Source organism: Miscanthus floridulus, chromosome 5, assembly GCF_019320115.1.
Source record: "Miscanthus floridulus cultivar M001 chromosome 5, ASM1932011v1, whole genome shotgun sequence".
Taxonomy (NCBI): domain Eukaryota; kingdom Viridiplantae; phylum Streptophyta; class Magnoliopsida; order Poales; family Poaceae; genus Miscanthus; species Miscanthus floridulus.
This window is the reverse complement of record NC_089584.1, coordinates 75,209,625-75,223,388: the sequence shown is the minus strand read 5'-3', so window position 1 is coordinate 75,223,388 and position 13,764 is coordinate 75,209,625. Positions and strand designations below refer to the sequence as shown.

The 13,764-nt window shown below is 42.3% G+C and overlaps 1 long non-coding RNA gene across 1 annotated transcript; it reads left to right on the top strand.

The window, feature by feature from the left end:
• Positions 1-4,468: 4,468 nt before the first annotated feature.
• Positions 4,469-7,931, top strand: LOC136452357 (uncharacterized). Its single transcript, XR_010758809.1, has 3 exons — positions 4,469-4,619; positions 4,699-4,754; positions 7,489-7,931. It is a non-coding gene; the product is annotated as an uncharacterized lncRNA (long non-coding RNA).
• Positions 7,932-13,764: the final 5,833 nt, after the last annotated feature.

The window sequence follows — 13,764 nt, the reverse complement described above, 5'->3', positions numbered from 1 at the left end:
GAGCACTCGCTTCAGGCACCAATCGTCTCCAAATAGTCTCTCCAATCGAAGGCTTGGCCCAAAACGCTGCTTCCTACTCCGACCCACGACGGGGCTCGTGGGAAGCCTGCTCACCGCTCTTCTCCGACCGACGCACTGAGAGCCGAACTGGAGTCACGACGGGGGCTCCCCGTTCGGAAGGAACCAGGAAGACGTGTGTGAGAAAGGAAACAAGACATGGCTCACAAGTCAAAAACCACTATACTAGGGACCATACTGCGCAAAACTGTGCTCTACAACACCCTAACACAAAGTATTGTAGGAGCCGCTAGAAACTCCCATATGGTAAGCCCCCCCCCCCCCCCGCGTGTCTCTAGACATCGATCGTAGTATGGGCTCCTGGATTTGCCATACCGGGTGAACATAGCGCGGCTCTCACATGCCACTAGGCATCCAGAAGTATTTGCAGGTACCGGCGTCCATCCTTCCTGAAGAAGATAGCTCGACTCCATGCACATCTGAATCCTACAGCGACATCGACAGTATTGGGGGGCTTCAATCATATCTAGTTTTCATCACCATAGGCAGCAAGGCTTAGAAATATCTGTACTCTCTCCCTCCACTTGTAAAAAGCAACCCCCTTCGTCTATAAAAGGGGATGCGCTCCCTCCAACGAGGAGAGATCGACTTAAAAAGCTCAGACTCACTAGATCGACATCAACCCTTACAAACCGTAGGACCACCAAGTTCCGACCGCAACCCTTCCGGTCGGAGCCATCCGAACCTCTTGTATACCCCCTCCTTTCTCCTTCTCGTTGTAACCCCCTACAGACTTCAAGCACCTAGGCTCAGGAATAAAAGTCACTGACCGACCCTACTAGACGTAGGGCATGTTGTCTGAACCAGTATAAATCCTATGTCATTGAGTGCTAGGCCACCTGATCACAACGTACAACAAAACTATAAATATTTACTAGTTGGCCACTTTCTGCACTGACATATATCTATTGAAATTTTTAGTTCTACTAGAATACTTATGTTGCATTATACTTTACATTTTACTGACATATACTTGACTAGCAAAAACAATTCCGTGATCATCTCTTTTTACTGTGAATCGCATTATTTATGTAGACACTCACATATATGCACGCACACTCACTTCTACGAACAAACATACATCCTACTTCACTATGAGAACTTTCGAAATACTAAGACGGTAGATTTTAGGACTCACGAGTATCACATGCACCGTGTGTCGACAAAACAGTCACCTACCTAGGTATGAGTAATTCCAAAATACTAAGCTGGTAGATTTAATATTCACATTAGTCATCATATGCGTCCAATGCCGATTGACACGGTGTCTACCATGGGAAAATAGTGAACATGTTAAATCATCAAATACTAGAATAAATTCAGAAAAATAGAGCTTAACTGAGCAACAATCTAATCAATTAAGCTCACAAAGTTCTCATATGTTGAAAACTCTTTGATCGGCTCCCCTTATGTATAATTCCTGGCTTCGCACTAGGGCCGGCTATGACCGACGGGGCGGGGTCGAAACACGTGGCTGCAGGGTGGTTAGCGGGGTGTAATTGCAAGGGGTGGGGTCATTAGTGATTGCAAAGATGATAACAAGCGGTGTTTTAGTAGTACTAGATGAGTGCCCGTACGTTGCAACGGGCGCAACATAAATTGAATGAGATGTTTGTTAGCCAAGTCAAAATCAAGAATATATCAATTTAATTTTTCACGTGTATTATACCATGATAATGTCTAGAAACATATTCATCATCGTAATGAATCTGAAATAAAATTTAGGCTTAGAGCTTGTTGTCTGAAAGTTATGACAAACATCAGTTGCCTCAAAGGCTGAAAATTTATTGCTAGGCATCGAATTGAATTTATCCATGCTCTGCCTTGCCTAAAACATGTATACTCGGACTTACAATATTCTAGCCCGCATGAGGCATGGCAACAATTTATTTTTGTCAACACGCAACGCCAATGACGACGAACGAGATTGGGATTGCGATCATGATCATTGTGTGGTGATATTCCAATAAATTTCTTTCTTTTTCCATAATTCTCTTTCCATTTTATTCCATTTTATTTATTTGCCTTCCAGTGTCTCCATGCGGTGATTATTTGCCTACCGGTGATTCCATGAGGGTACATTCCTTCTGTGTTTCCATTGCGTTCCACGGTTTGCAGGATTTTTTTTGCCGCGTGCGCGGGATTGACTTTCATGTGTGGGTGATTGACGATGATTTTTTCCCTGTGTGTGTGATTGATGGTTTTTTAATGCCGGATAGTCATGGATCGCATGAGTATTTTGGTTCTATCGGATAGATGTTGACAATCCATACATTTTAGTTGTAGAGATAGAGTTAAGCAGATAGAGATCCCTGTTGCAAGTAGAGAGACGTGGAGTTAGGACTCAAACCCCTGGCCGTAGGCCCTACCCAGTAGCCAGCCAGAAGGCACCGTCACCACGCCAGTAGGATTACGCCACACACATAGTTCAGTTCACACGAACACGGTGGAGCCGAGGGCCGAGCCGAAACCAAAAGGCAAAGACTGCGCATGTGCGGCTGGCACCTTTGTAAGGCCACAGCCGGGAAAACGGCTAAGATCCACTCTATATGTTGAATGGACCATGCCTACTAATTAACTCTATTGCACTTTCGTCCTCGCTTCGTACAAAAGATTCGAACCGGAGTTCTATAGCTTTCCAGAGCTCAGGCTTTTAAGTTGGTTCGGTTGCCTCCCAGGCTCCGATGTGGCACTAAGTCTACTGCTACAGCCATTCCTTTCGCTACAGTACTGGCAACCCTCCATTCTACAGTACCAACCTGAGCTACAGTAGTTCGGCGGCCCAGCCCATCAGACTGGCCCAGCTAGGCCCATCAGCGGGGTCTCACATACACCCACCTTAGGATTCGACGTCCTCGTCGAGGGCCGAATCAACCTACCAAACGGGACAAATATCCAGGACCGATTCTCTTGGCCCACGTTTATATTCCCAGCTCCTCAGCCCAAGTGCCAACCTGTCCGAGCTCCCGAGTCATATATCCGTGAAACCGCGAGACTCACTTGGCCCACGTCCATATTCCCAGCCTCGGCCCAACTGCCATGTTCTTATAGAGCCATGCGCAACTTGTCCGAGCTCCCAAGCCATATGTCCGTGAAACCGCGAGAGTTGACTCTGAATACCATTTGTAACGCTCCAGCCCGAGAAAACGGCTAAGATCCACTCTACACGTTGAATGGACCACGCCTGCTAATTAACTCTCTTACGCTTTTATCCTCACTTCACGTAAAAGGTTCAAACCGGAGTTCTATAGCTTTCCAGAGCTCAGGCTTTTTAGAGGCTCCGGCTCCGGACTGTTCATGCACTGTAGCACAGAGCCGGCGGAGCTCAAAATTGTGGCTTCGCCGGCTCCTCCTCTTTTCGGCTTTTTCAGTTCATTTTGCGTCTCGATTTCCGAAACGGCTCCTGCTACAGTGTTGCTATAGTACCTCGAGGTGAGGAGCTAGAGCCACCAGGAACAGCGCCAAACGAGTCCTAAGTTTCGGTTGCCTCCCAGGTTTCGATGGGTACTAAGTCTACTGCTACAGTCATTTCCGCTGCTACAGCACCAGCAACCCTCTATGTTACAGTACCAGCCCTGAGCTACAGTAGTTCAGCGGCCCAACCCATTAGGCTGGCCCAGCTAGGCCCATCAGCGGGGTCACAACCTTCTTGTTCCTTCTCTTCCTCCCTTAGTGTCCCACAAGTGGCGCGTCAGTGAGGTTTACTTTTAATTTTGTCCGTCACAAACGTTTCAACAAATTTGTACCTAGAGATGGCATAATTTAAAGAAAATGAGTCTGCTAAAACTTTGAAGCATGTCACAATTTCATACATTACATGCTCATAGTACATTCTTACAACTGTTAGATAAATTCTTCTTTTGTTAAAAAGAAACCATAATTACATTCAAACATTTTAACAAACAAAAGTACATACGTTTCTTCCATTCATTCATTCAACAGATCTCGATTTATACTAAAAACGTGCACACGCTGCCATTTGCATTACACTTTGCCATGTTCATTCTCATTCTCTTTTCCCAATGACAGGAGGAACATAAAAAAAAAACATTCACAATCACACTTAAATCAAGGATGAGTATACATCGGTTCCGGTTATTGTACTAGAAAACACAAGGTTAAGGGGAAAATAATCAAACACGCACCATACAAATTCTAATAATCTCTACAATAATAAAAAGATCCCGTGCTGATCAACTAAAGTCTTATTTGAATGTATGTATATCTATTTCAATGCACGTGCGTTAAGTGGATTGAAATGTCGGGGTGTATCAGGCCTCAAACCCCAACTCCCGTGGATGACAGCCCACGTCGGGGTGAGCTCCCACGCTCGGCCGAAAATCGCATTTGGCTGTGCGAGTATTGGAATGGATCACGCCGCGAAAAAACGTCAATCCACGCGTGAGAAAAATCTCCGCCCGAGAGGTGTGGAATCGCGACCACGCGTGCGGGCGCTCCTCCGGCTGTCCGCCGTCGTCTCCTTCGAGCTGTCCGCCGCCTCCTCGACGGCGTCGCCCCGACCGCCTCCTCATTGGGTCCAGGTACGAAGTCTCCTCCCCCATCTCCTCCTCCACCTCATCTCCCTTCACCTTTCCTCCCTATCCATTTTTTTGTTTCTAGGGTTCTTGACGGCGGCGGCTCCCAGCCGACTTCAGTCATGGCTTTAGTTCCTCCAGGTACATCTGTTCTCCTTCCCCTTCCACACCTCCTTAGATCTTCTTCTTGCATTTGGTGAAACCATTGTTCCTATGCTAGATCTACGGGTGGTGCACAATAAGCTGCAGCTCCCCCTCAACCTCCGCCCCAAGGATTCCCAAGCCCATGCATCAACTGCATCAGCTTATTGCTCATAATGTTTTTCCCCCTGCATCAGTGTATGCTCATTTCTATAGATCATATGAAACTTTGTTTTTCATTGGACGACAAACCAATACTAATATCTAGGGGGAAATAGTTACTTTTCAGTAACCATTTTGTTCAGATTTTGTCATCTTTATGAGCAATAGATTTTGTCTGGTCTATCCCGTCGTGGATGGTTTGAATTTGAAGCCTTAATTTTGTCAGTATTTTACGGCGTAACTAGTGAAATGTTGATTGAGTGGATGCATTTTTTAGTAATATAATATGCAGTTTCTAATACTAAAAAATAATCTAGTCATCGCCTTTTCCATAGAAACTTAAATCTAATAAGAAAAAGACACTTTAGTTGTCTGCTAGATTATCTGATCTAGTGATAGTTGTGTTAGTTCTATACAAGACCATGTAATCCTGAAGTCTCAGGAACTTTGCAAGCTTTAATTCAACTGATCTTTGTCTCGATTCAGATGTTCAGATCCCTTGAATATGATGTTTGAACATTAGTTTTGTTACAGTTCATATGGTTTCGGAAAAACGTGATAACCGAATGAAGATGGAAATTCTTGAATTATTATTATTGACGTGGAGATATATGCTTGACATGTCAAACTGGACATCAGTTTCAGTTATTGTCTTGTACCGATCTTTTTTTTTAGAGCAATCCTTTTGGCTAGGAGAGGCTTCCAGATAGTTAACCACGCAATGCATGGCTGATAACTCCAAACTGAAACCTGTGCTGTGTCAGCCTCAAAAGCTGGCAACTGGATTGCATCCATGACATGTCTAGTTTTGAGATAAGGCCCCGTTTAGTTGCCAAAAAATTTTGCATAGTAACTGTCACATCGAATCTTGCGGCACATGCATGAAGTACTAAATGTAGACGAAAAAAAAACTAATTACACAGTTGGTCGAGAAATCGCGAGACGAAACTTTTGAACCTAATTAGTTCATAATTAGACACTAATTACCAAATACAAACGAAATGCTACAGTGAGCCAAAATCACAAATTTTTTTGCATCTAAACGCACCCTAAATATTCCAATATATGCTGCTGAACAATAGTGCCATATTCTAAAGAGGATTCTTTGGACTAATCGTAGCTTGCTTGTCAATACCAGTTACTAGAAGTTTTATGGAAGAACCATCTCATTCTATTTATCTGTAGACAATTGTTTGTTGTACAGCAATCAATACTTTTGAGATGGAAGAACCATCTCAAATCATGCTGTCCAAAATATTATACAAAATGAGTTGACATGTCCCTGTTGTAAGTTGAGATTGCTGCTGAAAACATACAACTGATATGTCAAATTGTGATGTTATTTTGCCTATTAAGGTAGACAAGCTGTGATACTATTTTTTATTGTGATTTTTTTCAAACCTGTACAGTTTTAGTATTGTGATTTTTTTCACTTGACTAGTCTTAGTGGAGTACTACAATATGTTGTTAATTCGGCTTTGATATGTTGCTGCTGAAAACATACAACTGATATGTTGTTTCTGAAGCATATATATCACAGTTAGACTTGTTACAACTTTTACATGTTATTTGGTCCATTTACAAGTCTAGGTTACATGTCAGAAGATCCTCAAATAATCAGTACTGTTACTTCCATCTCACTGATGCATACATGTTTAGGCGTGTCATGTACTACATGTTTCATGTAAAACATATCATGAGAAGATCCTCAAATAATCAGTACTGTTACTACTTAGTAGTAGGTGCTGTGTATATCAAGATTTCTAGGATGCCACATTATTATTCTAGGTAGTGTTTAGGCCTTCCTAATTTTCTACACCTTGTGGACTTTCTAAGTTTGCAATGGTCCTTGTCATATAACTTCCATCTCACTGATCGTGAATTATTGGTGCTGACCTGTGTTTGAGAATAGTACTCTATGATGGAACTCTCTCACCAAACTTGACTGCTATACTAGAAACTGTTACTCACACAAGTTATTTACTGTTATTTACCTGTTCTTGATATTTTGATGAGCTCAAGATGCAAAATCTTTGCTTCTTGTTGCAAGGCTTGTAGGTACACTGCAGGAGCTAACCTGAAAAACTCCAAAAATTCTATTAAGAAAAACTTGTTTTTTCTTTGCAAGTTTCCTTTCTGCAGTCCCAGTTAACTGTGGTTAATCTACTGATGTGATTTATCAGTATATCTACTATATTTAGCTACTCATGTTTCCTGTTTACATGAAACTAGAATGGACATTCATTGAGTTATTCAGTCTCTTCTGATACCTGAGCTGATGGTGACAGTTATTCAGGTCTTGTCTTAAGTCCTGAGTAGCATGAATCCTTTTATCGGGACAGGTAGTAGTGGTTCCTTTACCTTGGAATGCTTATCATTTTGCCTTGCCTTGTTGCTTTTCTGATCTGACATGCATAGTAATCAGTAGAATTTTGTGTGTGCTTTCTGATCTGATACAGTTCTTGGTGGTAGCGGTACAGTTCATTCGTAATGTAGTTCCAAGCAAGAAGCAACCAGTGTTTAATATTGTGCCTATATTTTCTTACCTTGTCTTATTTGTGTTCTGAGACAGAATAGAGGTTAAGTACTTCTGCTGGATGGAGAAGATCGCGGATGGCGCACGGCGGCGCAAAAGAAGAGGACGACGCGGACACGTGGGTGGAGAAGGGCACGCACGGAGAGATCGGGCGCGGTTGAGATACGTGGGGAGCCGGGGGTTTTTCGCTCCCCACCAGCTGTGCAAAAGGGACGGAGTCGGAGGATCGCTTTCTGAACAAAGCAGCGTGGAGCGGAGGCGTCTGGCAGCGCTCTCCAGATTCTCGCGCGGAGCGGAGCGGGAGAAGCGTTGCCGAAGGGTCCCATAGTGCATGCTGCTTACAGATCCTAGTTCATATTAGTTCTGATGTTAAAATCATGTATAATCTTTGTTGTTTTTTATGCCGACTTGGCTACACCAAAATTTGGTAAGCCTTCCTTGGAAAGAAAGAAATCGGCCAATGGTGTCAAAGACAAAAAATTTTTGGATCGGCTAAGAAATATTATTTAATATATTTTGGGATAAGCTTGATATTTAAGATTTGCTCACGTGAAGATAAGTAAAAAAGGCAAGGAAGCTAGGAGGAAAGGAGACATGCATGCACACGTAACACTAGGCTTGCGTGATCAACTATTGGAAGTGCTCATGCACGTACGGCCAATTAAGCACGACATCTAGGCCTTGTTTAGATTGCAAATTTTTGCAATCTGGACATCGTAGCATGTTTTGTTTGTGTTTGATAAACTTTGTCCGATCATGAACTTACTAGGCTGATTTACAACCAAACTGTGCAATTAGTTATTTTTTTATCTACATTTAATGCTCCATGTATGCGTCCAAATATTGATGTGATGGAGAGAAAGTGAAAAAAGAATTTAGAGGTGATCTAAACAACGCCATAGATGCACATCAACGGTGAAGGAAAAAGGACACGTATCATGTATGTGCATGTGGCCGGCTAGATGGCATGTTCGTATATGTATATGGCAAAATAAATCACGTGTATGCTTAACGAGCAAAGACGCGCACATGGCATGTTCGTATATGTATATGGCAAAATAAATCACGTGTATGCTTAACGAGCAAGGACACGCACATCGGCAAGGACTCCACGTGAAGGAGATATTTATTGTTAGGCAAGTTTACAGAGTCTTTATCCCAGGGTATAAATATAAAATCCCCGGTCATTGTAATAAACATCCACACATCAATTAAAATTAGTCTATACTTTTTTTGGTTTCACGCCAATCTTTAGGAGTAGAAGTAATGTAAATCTCGGCGAGTTCTTTAACAAGCAGGGCTGCATCGGCTGATCGACCTCCGGCTTGTCTATGAGTACCGTCACGACTTGTATTATCGTTTGTAAGGCTGCATCAATCATTTGATCTCTTGCGAATTATAATATAAGTTAGTTATCGATTCGTATCATTGTTTGCGAGGCTGCATCATCCAATTGATCTCTTGTAGATACTGATATTGATCAAAGTTATCGATCTTGTATTAATTGCAAGGTCACTAGTTACTGAATTTGACTAAGATTAGTAATATTCTTCTTGGTGTTTTCGGTCAATTCATCCCGTTATCGATCTTATTATAATTAATGTTTCGTTAGTTATAATAATACCATAATTTATCCGGTTAAGATCGAGATAGATCGGCATCATATCATGTCAATTGGTCGTCTTTTGGCTTTATCACGATCAGATCTTAAATTTGATGACTCGTTCTGTTAAGATCGGCTGTTTTATCTCGATCTGAACCATACATAGTACGTTTTCAAAGGCATGAATTAATTTTAGATAGATTCATTAATTGATAAAGTTTGATTTATCGTTATTACCATCCATAGTTGCATCGATATGGTCGAACGTCACTGGTGGAACTTTAGATTAGGATTTATTAATTAATGAGTTTGTTTATGGTTAAGACATGTGCTTTGTTTGTTTACTATGTTTGAAATCGGTTATTTTAGCCGATTGCGTATTTTACATTTATAGTTTGTACCAAGAAACTATCGAAAATATGGATAGATCTATAAGTTTTTTGGTTTTAGTTTATTATCGTTACCATAGCTGCATCGATCCGGTCGAACCTCAGTGATAACGGTAATAGATTAGATCTAGTTTGTTTATAAATTCATTCTTATTAGATAGTTGGTTGCATACATGTTATAATCTCCCTTTTAATCTGAATCGGTTGTTTAGCCGATAGCTTGTGCTTTCAAAGATGAAATCATTGATCTTTATAATTGTGTGTATTATACTTGTTTTTGTCTTGATTAATCAGTCACCATAAATCTGCCATGATCCATGAGCATCGGTTATTTTGATTCACGTCATTATCATTTAATATTAGCTGATCATCCTTGATTTAAAGATCTTTCTTTCATGGATATGCTGGATATCGACTATTTAGTCGATGGCCTTATTTATTGGCTTTCAAAGCCGTATATTTGGAACTGTCTGGTGCAACACCGGTATGTTTCACCTTAAACTATTGATTATCTTCTCCTTGTCAATTGCAGGGTCAAATTGACTGGCACGCCTCCGGCCTCGAAGCCAACCGCTCCTGGCGGATCTCCAGCCTTGCTCCATCAAGCAGATTCTTTCGGCTTGCTACGTGTTGATCATATTTTCACATTTTTGTGTCAACATCTCATGATTAGTTGATATTATATAGTTTTGCTTAAAGCTTGATTTTCTCTACCAAATGGTTGAATCAGCAAACCACGTGTACCATGCCTGCCAAACCCACGCCAAACCAAATGACTTAATCCACAGCATGGGTGGCCTCTCTCCCTTGGATCAACCCCCGGGTGGATTGGGTGAGTGGGAGGGATTAACCCAACCCACAGGTGGAACTACTCACACGATCAGCCAAACGCCATGAAACTCACTGGGACATGGAATTCGTGCTCCATGAAAAAGGGAGGAAAAAGAAGCATGGAATTCGTGCTCCATGAGGGGGGGGGTACGATTTCACTACTCCAGATCTGGACATCACTGCCGGTTCAAAAATCCACTTCACTATCGGATTTTGAACCGACAGTGGCATACCGACAATGATGGGGGTTGATTTCACTGTCGGTCCTTAAAAACCGACACTGATCTACAGGAAACAGTGTCGGTTCCTGGCTCCGCCTGGCAGTGTTCAGTTGAACAACACTGCCGGTTTGTAGTGCCAACCGACAGTGACGGTTGCTTTAAGAGTGTCGGTTCTTGGTTCAAGCCAACAGTGTTGAGCAAGCCTACACTGTCGGTTCATGGATCAAACTAGCAGTGTTGTAGTAAATATCAATATCGGTTCATGGATCAAACTGGCAGTGTTCTTGTAACTATCAGTGTCGGTTCATGGTTCAAGCCGACAGTGTTGAGCAAGACAACATTGTCGGTTTGCTTCTAACCGGCAGTGATGGTTACGACAACACTGCCGGTTTGTTACTAACTGACGGTGATGGCCCGTTCGTATTTTATTGTTTTATAATTTATTTTAATTTATATTTTTTTCATGGAATCAGGTTTCGCTTTATATACACTACGTAGACGACAGGTCCATCAATATTAAACATTATAAATGTTACGATTACAATTCAAATGTTCTTATCCACATCTCGATCCCTCAAAATAAAAAAGAAATGTTCTTGGACTTCACACATGCTTCTCAGACTTCCTACAATAATTTGGCGAGCCGCTCTGGGCCATACTGGTCCTTGTACTTCACGGATTGTGCAATGGAAAATACTCTATCTTTTTCCAATACCTCGGCTAAGATGAATTTTGCCAGCTCCGATTGTAGTGCGACGATCTCCATGTCTAGCAGCCTTTCGTGCTTAAATTTCTTGTGCTGTCGTTCAAAAAAGATGATATCCAAAGAGGAACAGTAAATCATTTTATTGAATTATTAACAGACATAAATGAAATAGAGATTATACACACCAACTTATCAGCTTCTTCTGATTTCCCGCCGATGTAGCGAAGCATTGCCCACATTACATAAAACCCGCATTCATTGTTTTCCGTCGGCTGTGATAGGTACTTCCCTTCCATTTCGACAACCTTGAATGGGACCGGCGTCTCACCGATATGTCTTCTTCGGACACTGAGCAACATTAAAAGAAGAAACATTAGAAAGCGGTATGTGTGATTAGAAAATAATAGTTATTAGGATCGCTTACTAATTCAACACTACCACCAGTGCATCTAGATAATGAAATGATTTTTTCTTTGAGTCTCACACCTCGAGCAGATTTTTGGCAAGATTAACACAAATAAAGACGAAATAGTTGCTGCAATCACAGAATCCTAATTATCGAATAATCTTAACGAAAAAGAAGCATAAAATTAAAAGCCGAGAACACATACTCGCAGTTGTAGGCTAGAAGTATGTGGGTTTTCTTCTTCATCGTGAATTCATCGAAAACAGCAATCAATCTCTGTTTCAGGTCTTCCACGTCATATCCATAGAGGCCTAGACATGTCCTTTTATTGACTTGCATGGGGTCCAAGAAGCCTATGTAATTCCATTTGCTTTTTAGAATGCAAAATTTTGCTATACACCTACATAAAATCATAAAAAGTGCTCAAAAGTTAACAATTTGTGTCTCGAGAGAGTAGTTAATTGTAATATCGTGCGTGTAGGGTACTTACATAGTCCACAGCGTCAACATTTGAACATCGAGAGAGCGTTTCTAGTATAGCTAGAACAAGCACTCCCACTCGACATCGAACTTCTCTTATTCAGGATATTGGAAAACATGTGGCGAACGGATAATAACCTCAAAACCAAAGTCGTCCATCTCTGTTGCTTGAGCTATGTAATATTCATGTAACTAGCGCATATATGTTGTCAGATTTTTATACTCATGATCGAGAACCAAAAGATTGCCCCTTTCATACTTTATTGCCGGTGTTCCCGTCCCTTGTACATCATAATAGATGTTCACAGCCTCTTCCATGGTTAAATCAGGGTTGTCTTCGACTAACTTCATAATGTTCCTTAAATCTTTATTGTGTATTTCTTCATCTCTTGTTGTAGCGTATTTATTCTGTGTTTGCCTTTCAAATTCGGACTTCAACAAAAATGGAGGCAGTGAGGTACATAGATTGAAGAAACTAACACAATCTTCCTTCGAGATGTGTACTGTAAATTTGTCTTTCATCAAGGTGGTAACGCTGCCACTGAACGACCTTTTCCTTTTATGTTGGTCCACTTTGGGAGCATTAGCGACCGAATCCAAGGACCTTTTATGCGACTACGAGGATGTCCTTGATCTTGTTTTGGGCTGAGGTGGAGGAGGAGGATGACGACGAGAATTCTTTTTTCCCGGCGCTGATGAAGATGGAGGAGGAGGAGAAGGAGGAGGAGGAGTCTCTTTTCTCGGGGCTGATGAAGATGGAGTCGGACGAGGAGGAATAGAAGGAGACCTCTGTCTTCTCGGGGGTGATGGCTCCAGATGAGGAGGGGAGTGATCTCTGTTGGGAGATGGTGAGTGATCATCATGGGTGGGCGAAGACTCGTAGTCGTCCTCATCATCAGAGGACAATTGATGGTCAAGCTTAATGAAGTGCTTGTGCCAGACGACTTGAGAGCCCTTGTTTTGACCAAGTTTCGGCCTATCTTCCGCTACGGGGTACTCAATGGGTATCTTGTTATACTTCTTATCAAGTATTCTATCAATGGTGATGCGAGCGTACCCCAGTGGAATTGGGCGGCCATTAATTGTCCCGTCTCCCGTAGGCCAAGCCTGGCCGAGCGCCACCTTGTCCTTTGTCCATTCTTGATGGATGTACAACCTGACATTGACGGGTTTAGTGATGTCGTCCACCGGATGAGGCACATTTGCCTCTTCTTCGTCGAGCGGGGTCGATCCGCAGCTGCTACGACCCCTAAACTGTGGGCTAAAGGCACTAGGAGTAGGGTTTTATGGTACTACTGACCCCTTGGACAACAAAATTTGCTTGACTCACGCTTCAACGATCGCCTCAATCCGTGCTTCCATTCTGTCTTCCATCTCTTTTAGTCTCCTCAAATACTCTGCCTCATGTTCCGCTCTACCCCTCGAGCGGCTCCGGTAAGTGTTAGATTCTTGGGGAAATGCTAGTTTCCAAGGAACAACACCGGTTCCTCTAGTGTGACCAGGGTGCTCCTTGGTTTCGAGTGCTTGGGTGAGCACGTCTTTCTCCCTATTAGAAGTGCGAGTCCCTTGCCTCATATCCTCAGTTACCTAAAAGTTCCTCTGGATGAGTTCGCTCATGGGTTGATTTGAGAAGCTAAAGCTCCCATCCTCGACGTGTCGTACATTTCTCCCCCATA